Genomic DNA, 13,722 nt, shown 5'->3' with positions numbered 1-13,722 from the left:
AAACTGGAAGAGGTAAGAATTAGGTCAGCTATAAGGAATAAATTTCTCTTATGATGAAAATGTTAAGATCCTGGAATGAGTTGTTCAAAGAAGTTGTGGGTGCCTTACCCATAGAAGAGCTAAAAGTCAGGTTGAGTAGAGTTTGAGTGAGGTAGAAAATGTCCAAGCCCATCACAGGCAGATTGAACAACATGGTATTTGAAGATCCCTTCCAAACCAAACTAATCTATGATTCTATCATTGCAAAACATTTCTGAAGCAAAGGACATTCTGATTCTTTTCCAGTTAAAAATCAGGAAAAACATGTACAAAATCAACTCTTTTTTATTTCTCAAATTAATCTTGCTTTCACTTTATATGACAGAATTATTTAAGCCTATTTAAGCCTGAATTATTCTACCCTAGTTTTATTCTTCTCTTTGCACTCTGTGCATCACATTCTCATCCACCAGCAAGTGATTATCATCATTTTAGTAAGCCTCTGAGTTTGTTCCAAGATGCATTTGTTGAAACATCTTGCAATTTTACTCCAGTCTACTGATTTCTTTTCAAAATCAAACCGTATGTTAAAATTCCTCTCTCTTAATGATCTGATCCCATTCCTGTCCCCATGTGCCCTCTACTTTTGTTGAGACAACTTTGTGCTCAGAATTATTTGATTTGGTTACTGACTGTTATGGAAACACTGAATCTTTGTGATTAATTGATCACACAATGTATCCCATGCTGGCAAGCATTTCTTTGTCACACAGAGCTGGGATTTCTGTTTTTGTTGCTTCAAAAGATGATACATAAAACCAAGAAACCCAGTGATCCTGTTTAACATATCCATAGACTTTCTTTCAAATAATCGCTGCTCTACATGCATCTAAGTCACACATTTCAAAAAATACTTGCCAGTCTCAAGTGTTCTTCAGCCTCTCAACACTAAGTATTGTACTAGAACACAAAGCTACCTATGGTTTAAAGAGCACTGTGGCAATAGTATGGAAATCCTATAACAAAGGAAGGGACTCTTCCAAAAGATGTGGTGCCTGAAGCATTCAGCAGCTTGCCTCTGTGAAACCATTCGTGGTTGGAACTCTTTGCCCAAAAAATCTGGCATGACACTGTGTGTGCCGGCATCATGCCATCCAAGCAGATGGGCATAACTATAAGCAGCCAGGAGACCATATATGAACATCAAATGTGTTTTCTAAAAGTGTAGTTTATAGCCAAGAATATTTCAATCGTTTGCTGTTTTGTCAGCATGGTCAAGGAGAAAAAATAGCCAGGGGAATCAAGGACTCAAAGCAGCCCTCAAAAAGTCACCCATTTTTTAATTGACAAAACTCACAGGCTGTACTTGACTACAGCTCAAAGTACTTGCAAAGATTTTCTCCCCCAGCCAACTTATGCTTGGATACAAAATCTGAGTACAGGAAGTTGTTTGGAATTGCCACTGTAAGCAAACTTTTTTGTTAGCTTCTCCTAAATTGCAGTAAGACACTCATAAAGGTCAAAGAACCTAAACATGGAGGTAGGAGCCTTAAAGCCAAGGCTTCATCCTGTGTCCAACAGAGGTCCCCCTCATGAGGCCTGATGCTGACTCCCACCATGGGCTGGCCTTGCCTTGAACTGTCCCCATCGGCTACGGGGACAGTAAGTCAAGCATCTTTATTACTAGCTCTAGCTAAGACAAAACCAACACCACAAGATCAAGGCTTTGAGAGGAAAACTGTATTCTCTTCTGTGGATTCATAAGAGAACTCTGGAATTTCCTGCACATCCAGCTGTCTTTATTTTTAACATCTTGCTATATTGGTAAACCACAGTTTTATGGCAAATGGTTGTTACCCCATTAGAGTTGTAACAACCCAGAGTAGAGCTTTTTTTCTCTCCCATGGGGAAGACCTTGATTCAGGGAGGAAAACAAACAAAATAAAAGAAACACAAACACAAAAAAACTCTTATGGTTCAAGCATCATATTAAACTCAACATGATAAATCATATACTCTCTCTCATATACTTAAGAGCTCTGCTGAGTCAGGGCTTGAATATGTATGATCAGTATCATTGTCCACAGGAGTATTGCAAAGATATAAAGGCTGGGCTGTAATTGAATGGCAAAAAGAAGCAAAAAGGTATGAAATAGGTGGCTATTTTCTTTCATTGATGACATGTGCTTGTTTAAGCTGGTATGTAGCAGAAAAACCTCTGAGGTGGAATGTGCATAGTGCACTCATGCCTGAAATAATCATTTTGTGTCATTTTAGGTAATATATAGCTATGCCAAAGACCGTTATTGTTCTTTTAATTCTGCTCTGCCCATTCCATGGCTCCTGGTATGACATGGGAATTGCTCTCAGAATGCTATTACTTTGGGTATGTGTGGAAAGAGGGAAGTTAAAAACTACCAAGCTGCTAGTATTTCTTTTCTTTGACAATTAAAAATAGAATATGGCTTGAACACTGGTGAATACATCTGGGTTTACACAAAGTATTTTGTCCTCATTACAGGAGAGATGTACATGTTGGAACGCGTCCAGAGGAGGGCCACAAAAGTGCTCTGAGAGATGGAGCACCTCCCCTTCGAGGACAGGCCAAGAGAACTGGGTTTGTTCAGCCTGGAGAGGAGAAGGCTCCGGAGAGACCTGAGAGCGGCCTTTCAGTGTCTAATGGGGGCTGTAAGAAAGAAGGAGACAAATCCTGTAGCAGGGTCTGTGGTGATAGGACAAGGGGAAATTATTTCAGGCTAAAAGAGGGGAGATATAGATTGAATATAAGAAGGTTTTTACAATAAAGGTGGAGAGGCACTGGCACAGGTTGCCCAGAGATGGTGGGTTCCTCGTCTCTGGGGACACTCAGTGTTAGGCTGGGCAGGACTCCGAGCAACCTGATCTCACTGTAGGTGTCCCTGCTCATTGCAGAGAGATTGGACCAGATTACCCTGCATGATCTCTTCCATCTCAAACAATTCCATGATTGATTCTGTTACGTCTGTACCTTCTCTGCTGCAGACTAAAAGAATTCAAAAGTCGCATACAAGACAATCTCCTTAAGATTTTAATCATGTTTCCGTATTTTCTCTCCCTCTGAAATTTTCCATCTGTCAGTAAACAGATTTGTCATTAGCTCAGTAAATAATATGTTCTGAATGCTATCAGTTCATAAATTTCAATTTTTCTATAGTTCTGTAAGAGTAAACCCCATACTCCCAAAGGGCATGATTTGTTTGAAGAAATTACATTCTGCTATTTTTATCACAAATAAATTCTACCATCAATGTCAATATTGTTATTAATGATATTATAAATATCATTAAGAAGAAAAGCTGTAGAACTACAGCTGATTATTTATAACAAAACCATATTGCCATTCAGTAATCATTCTGTTCTGAAGGAAATAACACATCCATCAGAAATTCAAAAATCCAAACACAATCTTTTTTCGCAGCATTATTAGGATATCAGTTTCATCAAAAAATGTCTAATGATAAATATAGAATGTCTAGGCAGCAGCCTGGGGACAGTAATTCTTGTTTAAAAAATATGCTGAGAGTAACAAGGAAAATACTTACAGAATTGTGAAGTTCATCTCCATGTCCCAAAATGAGGGAAATTCCCAAGCCATTCTGGACACCTCCTTACCTAAACTTCTGCTCAATCTGTATGTGAAAACCTCCACAGATGGCAATGCAGCTACACCTGTCTCCTGTGTCAGTTGGCATCTCATGACATTTTTTCATGCATGCAAATAAATGTTCTAACCTGAGAAAAGAAAGTTATATGGGGTATTGGGTTGACTGTTGATTACATAAAACTGTGAAGTGAGTTAATAATTCATCGTGAAATAACTGAGAACGATGAACAGTCTTGCTTTGACTTCTCTGAATGAATTTTGTGTTTGCTACATCACGCTATAGAATTCCAGCACCTCATTCTTTATCCTACCACAAATCTTCTTGAGTCTACTACATCTGGTTACAGAGGTTGCTTCAGGAAATATTCTCAAACCTGTTCAATTATTCTGAATTTTCTTAAAGTTAGATATTTTACTAACAATTAGGGCATACCTGACCCAATATATAAAGCACAGGGGAATCTCCAGCCACTTAAAACAAATTTAGATCCATTGTCTTGAACTTAAAATTACATTTTGCTCCAAGCTTCAGTTAGCTATTTTTAAATGGACTGAAGAGCTGCCCAAACTAACAAGATGATGAAGGAGAGATAATAAGGACACATCAATTCAGATCAATTCACCTGCTTTTTGTGGTTGCATTTCTCCTGCAATTGGCTTAATTTAGAGCCTTTCTTGTTGCCTATTAGTTGGGTTTTTACATTTCTCTTCACTTTATTTCTCCTGATCATAGCTGGTTACACATAGGCAGAAAGGTCAAACTACGAGTACACTTGCTTTCCAGTCACTCCTGTTTTCTAATTCCACGTGTATCCAAGCTTCACTTGTGTCACGGAGTTGACCAGATCAATCTATGTCCGTGACAGGGGCGACAGGCCTCTGCCCTCCCCCCCCCACCCCAGTCCCACAAAAATGGGAAGGAAGGAAGGGAGGAAAAGAGCAGCGGCAACAATCTATGGAGGAAAACTTATTTTACTATAATTTTGGAATACAAGATAACACAATATATACAATTTAATTGAAATTGAGATTATTAAATCAGACAAGATGAGAGAGAGAGAGAGTTCCCGGAACCGAGTCAAACCTGAAAGGCTTGGAACAGCTAGGAAAGCACCCTCCAGCACCCACTGCCAGGCAGCAAGAGAGCGCCCCCCCCTACCTGGAAGGGCCAGATCCCGTGACTTCTGTGACGTACAGGGATAGGTACCTGGGATTGGGGCAGTGACACTTTAATGCCCCGTACACTACATGATGTTTTGATGTGGAATACTGAAACCATAAAAAAAAACAAAACAAAAACAAAATCATAGAACCATGACAACTTGATGCTAAGTGGCTTGTTCTGTTTAGTCCTACAAGGTGCTACAAAGATAAGCTCCAGATAAGTTTCCAGTTCTGGGCAGTGACAGTAAAAGTCTTACACAAAGTCTTTGAAGTTGGAAGACTTTTCCAGAATAGTTCTGTTGGCTTTCTGCCTGTCATAATAGAGGTGATTAAGAACATTAGCAAGTAATATAATATATAACTTGTTTTGAAAGCCTCAGCTAAATCTTTATGACTTTACTTGCTTTCAGCAAAAGTAATTACTAATGAGAATGCACTAATCAGTAAATCAGTGTAGAGAAGTGATGATGGAAGAAAATAAAAGTAGATACTCTTTGTTTATTTACTGTTTTAATCACATAAACTTTGCATGATGACTTAGAGACCTTTGTAAAGATGGTTACTAGACTGAAAAAAAGAGAAGATATGCATGAAAACATCTTCCTAAATGTAGGGATTAATTGGAAATACCTTAAAACAACAATTAAAAAACAAACAAACAAACAAAACAAAACAAAAAAACTAGATGAAATAGAGCATAATTAGGGTAAATTTCCTGTGGAAGAAGGGACAGGCAACTCAGAGAGAGTACAAAGAAGTTGTTAGGGTTTGCATGGAGAAAATTAGAAAGGCAACAGCCCAGCTTGAACTCAACTTGGCCAGTGGGGCAAAAGGGAACAAGAAACTCTTTTACAAATATATTAACAGTAAGAGGAGGACCAACAAGAATTTCCATACCTTACTGGATGCGGCTGTGAATGTGACCACTGAGGAAAATGAAAAGGCAAAAGTTCTCAATGCCTTCTTTACATCTGTCTTTAAATGTCAGACTAATATACTCTACTCTCTGACCTGGAAGTCTCGGATGGGGAACAGAATAAACCCCCCACAAGTCAGGAGAAAACAATCAGACCTTCTATTCCAGCTGGACTGACACAGGTCACTCAAGATCCAACTGAGAGTGCTGAGGGAACAGGTGAAATGATAGCCAAGCAACTTTCCATCATCTATCAATGTTCTGAGTCAACTGGAGAGCTCCCAGAAGACTGGAGACTTGCCAGTGTGACCTCTATCTACAAGAAGGGTTGTAAGAAGGATCCGGGGAACTACAGACCTGACAACCTGACCTCAGTGCCAGGGAAGGTTATGGAGCAGATTGTCTAGAGTGAGATCACACAGCATGTGCAGGACAACCAGGGAATCAGGCCTAGCCAGCACGGATTCATGAAGGGCAGGTCCTGCTTGACCAACCTGATTCTCCTTCTATGATATAGTGACTCGCATGGTGGAAAGACTATGTGGCCTACCTTGACTTCAACAAAGAGGAAATGTAGAAGAAGTGTAGAGGAAATAGATCTGTGAGTATTGGTCGATGCTCAGCTGATCATGAGCCAGCAGTGTACCCAGGTGGCCAAGAAGGCCAATGGCATCCTAGCTTGTGTAAGAAGTAGTGTTGCTTGTAGGAGCAGAACAGTAATTGTGCCTCTGTACTCAGCACTGGTGAGGCCGCATCTCGATTATTGTGTTCAGTTTTGGGCCCCTCACTGCAAGACATTGAGGCCCTGGAATGTGTCCAGAGAAGGGCAGTGAAATTGGTGAGGGGTCTGGAGCACAAGTCTTATGAGAAGCAGCTGAGAGAGCTGGGATTGCTAAATCTGGAGAAGAAGAGGCTCAGGGGAGACTTAATTGCTCTCTACAACTACCTGAAGGGAGGTTGTGGTGATGTGGGGCTCAGCCTCTTCTCTCATGTAACTTGTGATAGGACCAGAGGGAATGGCCTCAAGTTGTGCCAGGGGAGATTCAGGCTGGACATTAGGAAATACTACTTTTCCAAAAGAGTAGTCAGGCTCTGGAATGAGCTGCCCAGGGAGGTGGTGGAGTCACCATGAGGTGTTCAAGGAACATTAAACATTGTCTTGGGAGACATGGTTTTGAGAGAATTATTGGTGATCGGTGGACAGTTGGACTGAATGATCTCGTAGGCCTTTTTCCAACCTTGGTGATTCTATGATTCTAAAATGAAGAGACATGGATCTGATGGATGGACAGCATGGTGGCTATGAAATTATCTGGATGATCACATTAAAAAAGTTGCACCCAAAAGGTTGATGGCCAAGTGGAAATCAGTGATGAGTGGTGTCCCACAGGAGTCTGTAACTGAACCACTATTCTTCAACATCCTTTATTTAAATTGTATTTCAATAAAGTCTTTAAGAAGTAGCGGAAAAAGTAGATTTGCCATTTTATTCATTAAATATCTTACAAATACTGATTAAAAAACCCTGCCATTCAGTAACTCCTTTGATGGATGTATGAAGAAGAATGAAAAGTGGTTTTATAAAGATAAATTTGTGTGCTTTAGAAATAAATAGAAAAGGACAGGAAAAGACTGAAAGGCTCAAACAAAGTAAATTTTTGAAAGTAAACAAGATTCTACAACTTTGAAGACTGATCTTTAAAAAAAAGTATATATATACCTTATTGTTTTTGATGTTTAACAGAAACTGTAGAAGAGAGCAGCAACTACAAAATGAGCCTGGGTAGTTTTTTCCTTAGTTTTCATAGATCTTTCACAAGAACATAGTTTCTGTCCTGTTAATCAGATGTAAGGTTTCCCTAGAATCTTATCTGTTATAGCAGACAGGAGCAGATGCATCAGAAAAATTTTAATTCTCAAGGCAGTTGTATGTAAAATAAAGCATCCTTCATACTATATATCATATTCCCTCTTGTATTAGTGATTGGCTTCAGCCTTTCAGTTTGGGTTGTTAATTATATTAGCTGTACTGTTAGCATTAATTAGTAAAACTATGTGCATTATTGCAACCCTAGGACACCCCTTCCTAGTGGAGATATGTAATTTTCTGTGGCAATGAGTTCTTCAGGCAAATTGTACATTTTGTAGACAATTATAATTGTAGATCATTTTGTATTTTATCGGCTTTGCCTGTTCCTCATATTCATTTCACTGGGTATCCTCTTGTTCAAATATTTGAAGCAGGCAGAGGAGGAGTTTTAAAATTTATTTCCACAGGCCAATGCTTATTTTCATATTATATATATTATAAATTCTTTTTTGTTCTTTCATTTTACACATGACATTCACACAATATCTGCTTAATTCAGGCAAACTCTGGAATGGAACAACATACTCAAATTCATTACACAAACTCATCCCTCATACCACTTTCTGAACCAATAATATATATTCAGCTCCAGTTCAGAAATCATACGTCCACTTCAGCATGAAACTGAACTGCCACATCTTGCAATCTAATTAGCAAATTCTGCAATGAATGGGCAAAAGTATCCCCAGCTGAAAAAAATTTTAGAAGCAACAGATAGTGAGAGTTTGCTCACGTTTACAACTACAATCCAAGGAAGTTCAGAATTAAGGTATAACCAACAGGTTATGTTCAAAGACAATTTCCTGATGGTAAATCCTCTATTCAAATTAACATAATTAATATTACATCTGTTGGGAAATCTCATAGCTGTTGGAAATTTCAGATTATCACAGGAATTCTGCAGCTGTAGAAGAAATGCTCCTCTTAAACTATTTCTTTTTAAGATAAGCTTTAATATTAGGTTAAAAAATATTTTTACTTGCTTTTCATTAAGAAGGATTGATTTTTAATGAAAAAACACCCCAGGAAATCTCAAATTTTGTGTTTAGAAATACTGCTGCTGAATTCACTTGTGGACAGAAGATCTACCTGGGCTTTCTATTCATTTGGAAAGGCCAAGGCACACATGGAACTAAGGGAAAAAACATCTGGGGCTTTCACGCTTGCCTAAAACAGCAGAAAAACAGCCTTTCCACATTCAGAGTTTTAAATTAATCTCTCTCTGCTGCATATTGTGGTGGGCCAACTGGGCATTTATGGCTTATTATCACATTTCAGCTAAGAAGAGGCAACCTTTTTTCATTAATCTGATGATGCTCTTGTGTTTTTCCTGTATTTAAAAAAAAAAAAAAAAATCACTGTAAAATGCATGCAAGACAAAGAGTCTGAACTTGTCAGCAGTCAGAAGAGTCGAGCACTGAAGTTCAATTTTTAAGGTGATACATTTTTTATTGCTGGTAATAAAAGCTGGAATTACACATGCTAAGGTAATTAAATCTCATACTTCCTGGAAAAAATGCCTCTGTCCTACTGATGGTTCTGGATATATGATTTATTGAACAGATGTATCTATATCAGACACTGCTGAGCAGTGTTTGATGAATCTATTCTGTCCCCTGAAGGGGAAATCACCACTCTTTTGGTTTGTGCTAGTCACAAGCTACATTAGCATATCAGATCAGACATAGCAGAAGGCAACTACTGCTGTGGGAATAGAGGGCCAGGATCACATCCAAACTACAAGGCTTATTAGTGGAACGAGCAAATATCAGATCAGCATCTGCAGGACCTGATGGGATTCGCTATGAGATGAGAAGTCAGCATATTCTCTGGCATGGATCAAAAAGTCATTAAAATCAGAGATGTCACTAGAAGACCAGAGCATATCTAATAGTGGTGCCAATGATGAAGAATGAAGTTATGAGAGCAACAGACCAGGAAATTTGGCTTCTGTAGCTGTGAACAAGTTGGAATGAATCTTTCATTAGAGATAAGGTGTTATTAAAATAAATTCAGAGGAGCAAAATAATACAGTGGCAAAATCTGAACATGTGCCAGTGCCAAGAAAGGAGGAGCTATGGCTCTTTTCTTTTTTGCTCCATAGGATTGACTAGTAGATACTGACTTTGGTAGAGGTCTCTGCCATAAATAATAGAGAATTGCACAAGAAAAACAATTTTCGGAATAGAGGCAACATGATAATAGGAAAACTTCAATTTTAGAGGAGTTATGATGAATTCTTTTATAGGATAGCATAGGATAAAGTCGAATTAAAGCTGGTAAACAAGAAAGTCACAGGAGATCAGTGGAGTAAGGAACTGACATGTGGCCAAGGCTGACAGGAGCAAATCTACATGACAATAAACAATTTTTTTTTTTTCTTTCTTACTTCCCCTTTTCAAAGTATTAGAAAGCAAAATGGAGCCTACGATATCAACAAATTTAGCCCTCTTTTACCAGCAACCATTGCTCTTTTCAGCCTCAGGCTGTCCTGTATCACTCTGGACAGAATTACCAGGAGACCAGTGAATCATCCAATATTCATTTACGTCCTCCACTTCTTATGACAATTATTATTAAGGAAGAGATGCTAGAGAGAATATATGAACACAGACTTGATTGTATGAGCATGATTTATTACATTACATGGAAACATTCCTAATAAGAATCCATACTTGAAGAAAAATTAACTGAGCTAGTGTGTGAATCAGTATCAATCTTCTCCATTCTGTAACAGTAATAGAAATTAAAAAAGACTCATGCTAGAAATCACTTTCGGAGACAGAAACGGATATTGCGCTGCTTAAATGGATGTCCTAGGCAAACAGGATACTTGAATCATGGTGTAAACTGCTACTGCTTTGAGATACTCTGTGTAAACCATAAGGGCATCCCTGTCAATAGGAAATTACAAGTTCCAGTTCTTCGTCACTGCCTTTTAGAAACACCCAATAAGAGATCCTTTTTGATTTTAAGCTTTCACTTAAAATTTTTTACTACTGGAAGAAAATAATGAGGCATTATTTTTCTATGGATAATTTTATCCAACAGCTTGATCCAGCAGCCTCAATAAAACTCAATTTATATGCTCATATCAGTCAATGAACATCATATACGATTCTGCTAAGTGTCAAAGTAAGCTAAGCTCATGACAGCTATGACAGCTGCACTCAGAACTGTTACAAGGAGGTGATCTGTATGTAAAATATGAAAAAAGACCCAATAAGTCATAAATACATCCATAAATACTGGACCGACAGAAGCAGAGGACTTGAGAGTATTTTTTGTTAGCAGCTAGCATAGATTTGGTATCATTTAAAAGAAGCAAGTCAAGACAGAAGAGGGCTCCTGCCTGATGAGTTTTTCCAGAATTTCAGAAACATTCTCAGTTTTCCTTATATAGTATTAGAAGTCACTAGGAGAATAGCCAGTTTACTCTCACAGAAACAGGAGTCTGCCCACTTCAAAGGCTCAGCTCCAAAGTGAATATTTCTGCAGCAGGTTTCTGCAAGTTGACATACGCTGAATGGTGAGAAAACAGTGAAAGACAAATTTACAGATAATGAAAACTGGATCAGGTTCCACATCTCTGATTTTGCCGTGATTTTCAGCAATGAGACCTCCCTCAAACAAAATTATATCCTTTGAGAGGAGAAATCTGGCTGATTATTTGCCCTTCTGATTCTGTAGCAGGCAAAGGGTCTTTTTTCTTGCTTCTGATCTGAACTGCTGGAACTTGGAACCACATAAATTCTGCATTTGCTGTTGCCTAAAGGAGGACACCAATCATGAGTCCTTAGGTCTCGATCAAATTTCATCAGTTGTTCTTTTCTCCCCTAGACAATCTGGAATAATCCTTTGTCATCTTGCTGAACTATTCATCTTCTAGAATGAGGAAATGAAGTGGCATAAAAATAAAAATATAATAAAATTAGAATTTTAAGTAGCATTTGGATTGCGTCAGTGTGAGGATTCATAGAAATTCACTTCTGAAGTACAGATGTCTTTTTCCTATTTCGCGTTTGCCTTTTATATTTGGAAATTCCTATTTTAAACAGGACTGAAAACAGTTCTGTAAAAGAAACTCTTTTAATAACCTTTACATTAATCTAATTTTAGGGCATGAAGTATTTCTAGGACACATTGAAGTTGAAACTTTTCAGAAAAGAGAGAAGAAATGGAGTACTTCCAGTTGCTCAAACTCAGTTTCTTCTTGGGATAAGATAACATTTAATGACCATACTGCTGGATTGTCACAAATACTCATCTGACCTTATGTAAAGGGAGTATCTTCTCTGTGAGATGAAAACAGGTTGAAGTTAATGACTGGTTATGTTAATGTGTTACCTTTTTGTGATCACTGCACATTGCTGGATAGCTGAGTTCATGCATTACCCTCAAATTAATGCTAATTGCTATGGGACTGTCATTATCATTTTATTGTAAAGTGAATTGAGTCTTTGAGCCTCTTATGAGGTTGCTTTAGTTGTTTAAATCTAAAGACTTATTTTTAGATGACACCAGGGAAGATAGAAGGTCCACTACTGTAGGTCCACTACACCAGCTAGTAAGCAGGTAGAAGCCTGCAGCAACCATGAGGGAAGAATCTTCATTTAGAGAAGAAATACTCTCAGAATATAAAGATTAAATGTGGGTGTTGAAAGCCCTGCCTGAGGCAGGGGAGTTGGAGCTTGATGATCCTTGAGGTACTTCCAGCCCAAGCCATTCTACGATTCAATGATTAAGATCAGTATACTTAGAAAGGCAATTAAAATACACAGCAGAACACCTTTTTAAAACTCTTGCTAGTTCTAAGTACAACTTATCAGAATGCTGGCTTGGCTGGATAAGAAGAAAGTATTAACAAAACCTATGTTGTGGGATTTTAAACAGCATGCTTCTTCTCTCACATCATTCTGCTACTGAGAATGCCCATGCTGATTTGGATAGCCTGCTATATTTCTGGCCCTCATCCAGTCCATTTTGTGCACTGTGGCAAGGGAACAGGGAGAATATTTTTAGTTCAATTTCATTAAGAAAAGAAGCTCATGTGACCATGTTGTTACTTTCTTCCTTTGTCCTTTTCTAGTCACATTTCAGTGTAACAGCCAAATGTGGCAAAGGATTAGGACTATCTAAATAACTAGATTCCTGCATGCTTGTGTCCTCTAAGTGCTCAGATGAAGGGAAAGGCTGAAACATTAGCTTCATGTCTTAGAAAGAAAACATCTCCCCAAGAAGATGCACACAGAGCAAAGCATTGCCAAATACTCCAGCCATTGGCTGCTTCAAACAAAACTCACAAAGAGGAAATTCGAGGGAAATTGAACTTCTAATTGTCCCAGAACTGCTTCCTTTTTCCCTCTTTTTTTGATAGCTGTTTATTTCTACAGATATTATTGGATGACTGAAGGCTGTTGAAGACAGTGGGAGTGTGTCCATTGGCTCCTACAGGGTTCACCCTAACACAGTAAGGACTGAGTAATTTCAGGAACCAGAGATGTGTCTTTGTCAATTTACAATTTGTTTCTGCTACATCTCAGTTACTGTTAACATCATAAAACATTTATATATCAAAATGCCAGTCGGTAGAAACAGCAATCAAAAGGTATAACCAAAAGCACTGTTTAACTTTAAGGCTCCTAACTTAACAACTAGTCTTGCTGAGTTTTATATCCCCTTGTAGTTAAAGACTGCTCTTTCCCTTTCCAGAGAGAGTACAAATACAATCTCTCTGGCAACTAAACCTTCCAACAGATTTCTTTCTCTTCACAGACCCCATGAAAGTTATGATAATTCAAGATAAATAGTGTGAACTTTGCCTTAGAGAAGCTGGCATAGCTCCTGCGACTATGGGAAACAACTGCCTGTGTAACTAATCCTGCTCTGAGCTCCCTTTGTAAATTTTTAAGACTCAAACGAGTTGGTTTTTGATACTCCACCTTTTTATGTGTCTGCCCCTATGTACTTAGCATGAACACAAATATTAAAACTAACCATAAATTCACCTGTCTCCTCCCAAAAACCAGCTCTAGATTCCAGCTCACTGATCTGGCAATAGCATATTCCACAGGAAGGTATATGCTTTCCCTGCTTTCCTTCCAGCAGTCGACAATCCATATGCTTACTGAAGACCAAAGAGCTGTCCAG

The sequence above is a fragment of the Tetrao urogallus genome, assembly GCF_951394365.1.
Source record: "Tetrao urogallus genome assembly, chromosome: 1".
NCBI lineage: Eukaryota > Metazoa > Chordata > Aves > Galliformes > Phasianidae > Tetrao > Tetrao urogallus.
The sequence above is the reverse complement of the archived record's forward strand: the minus strand, read 5'-3'. Positions refer to the sequence as shown.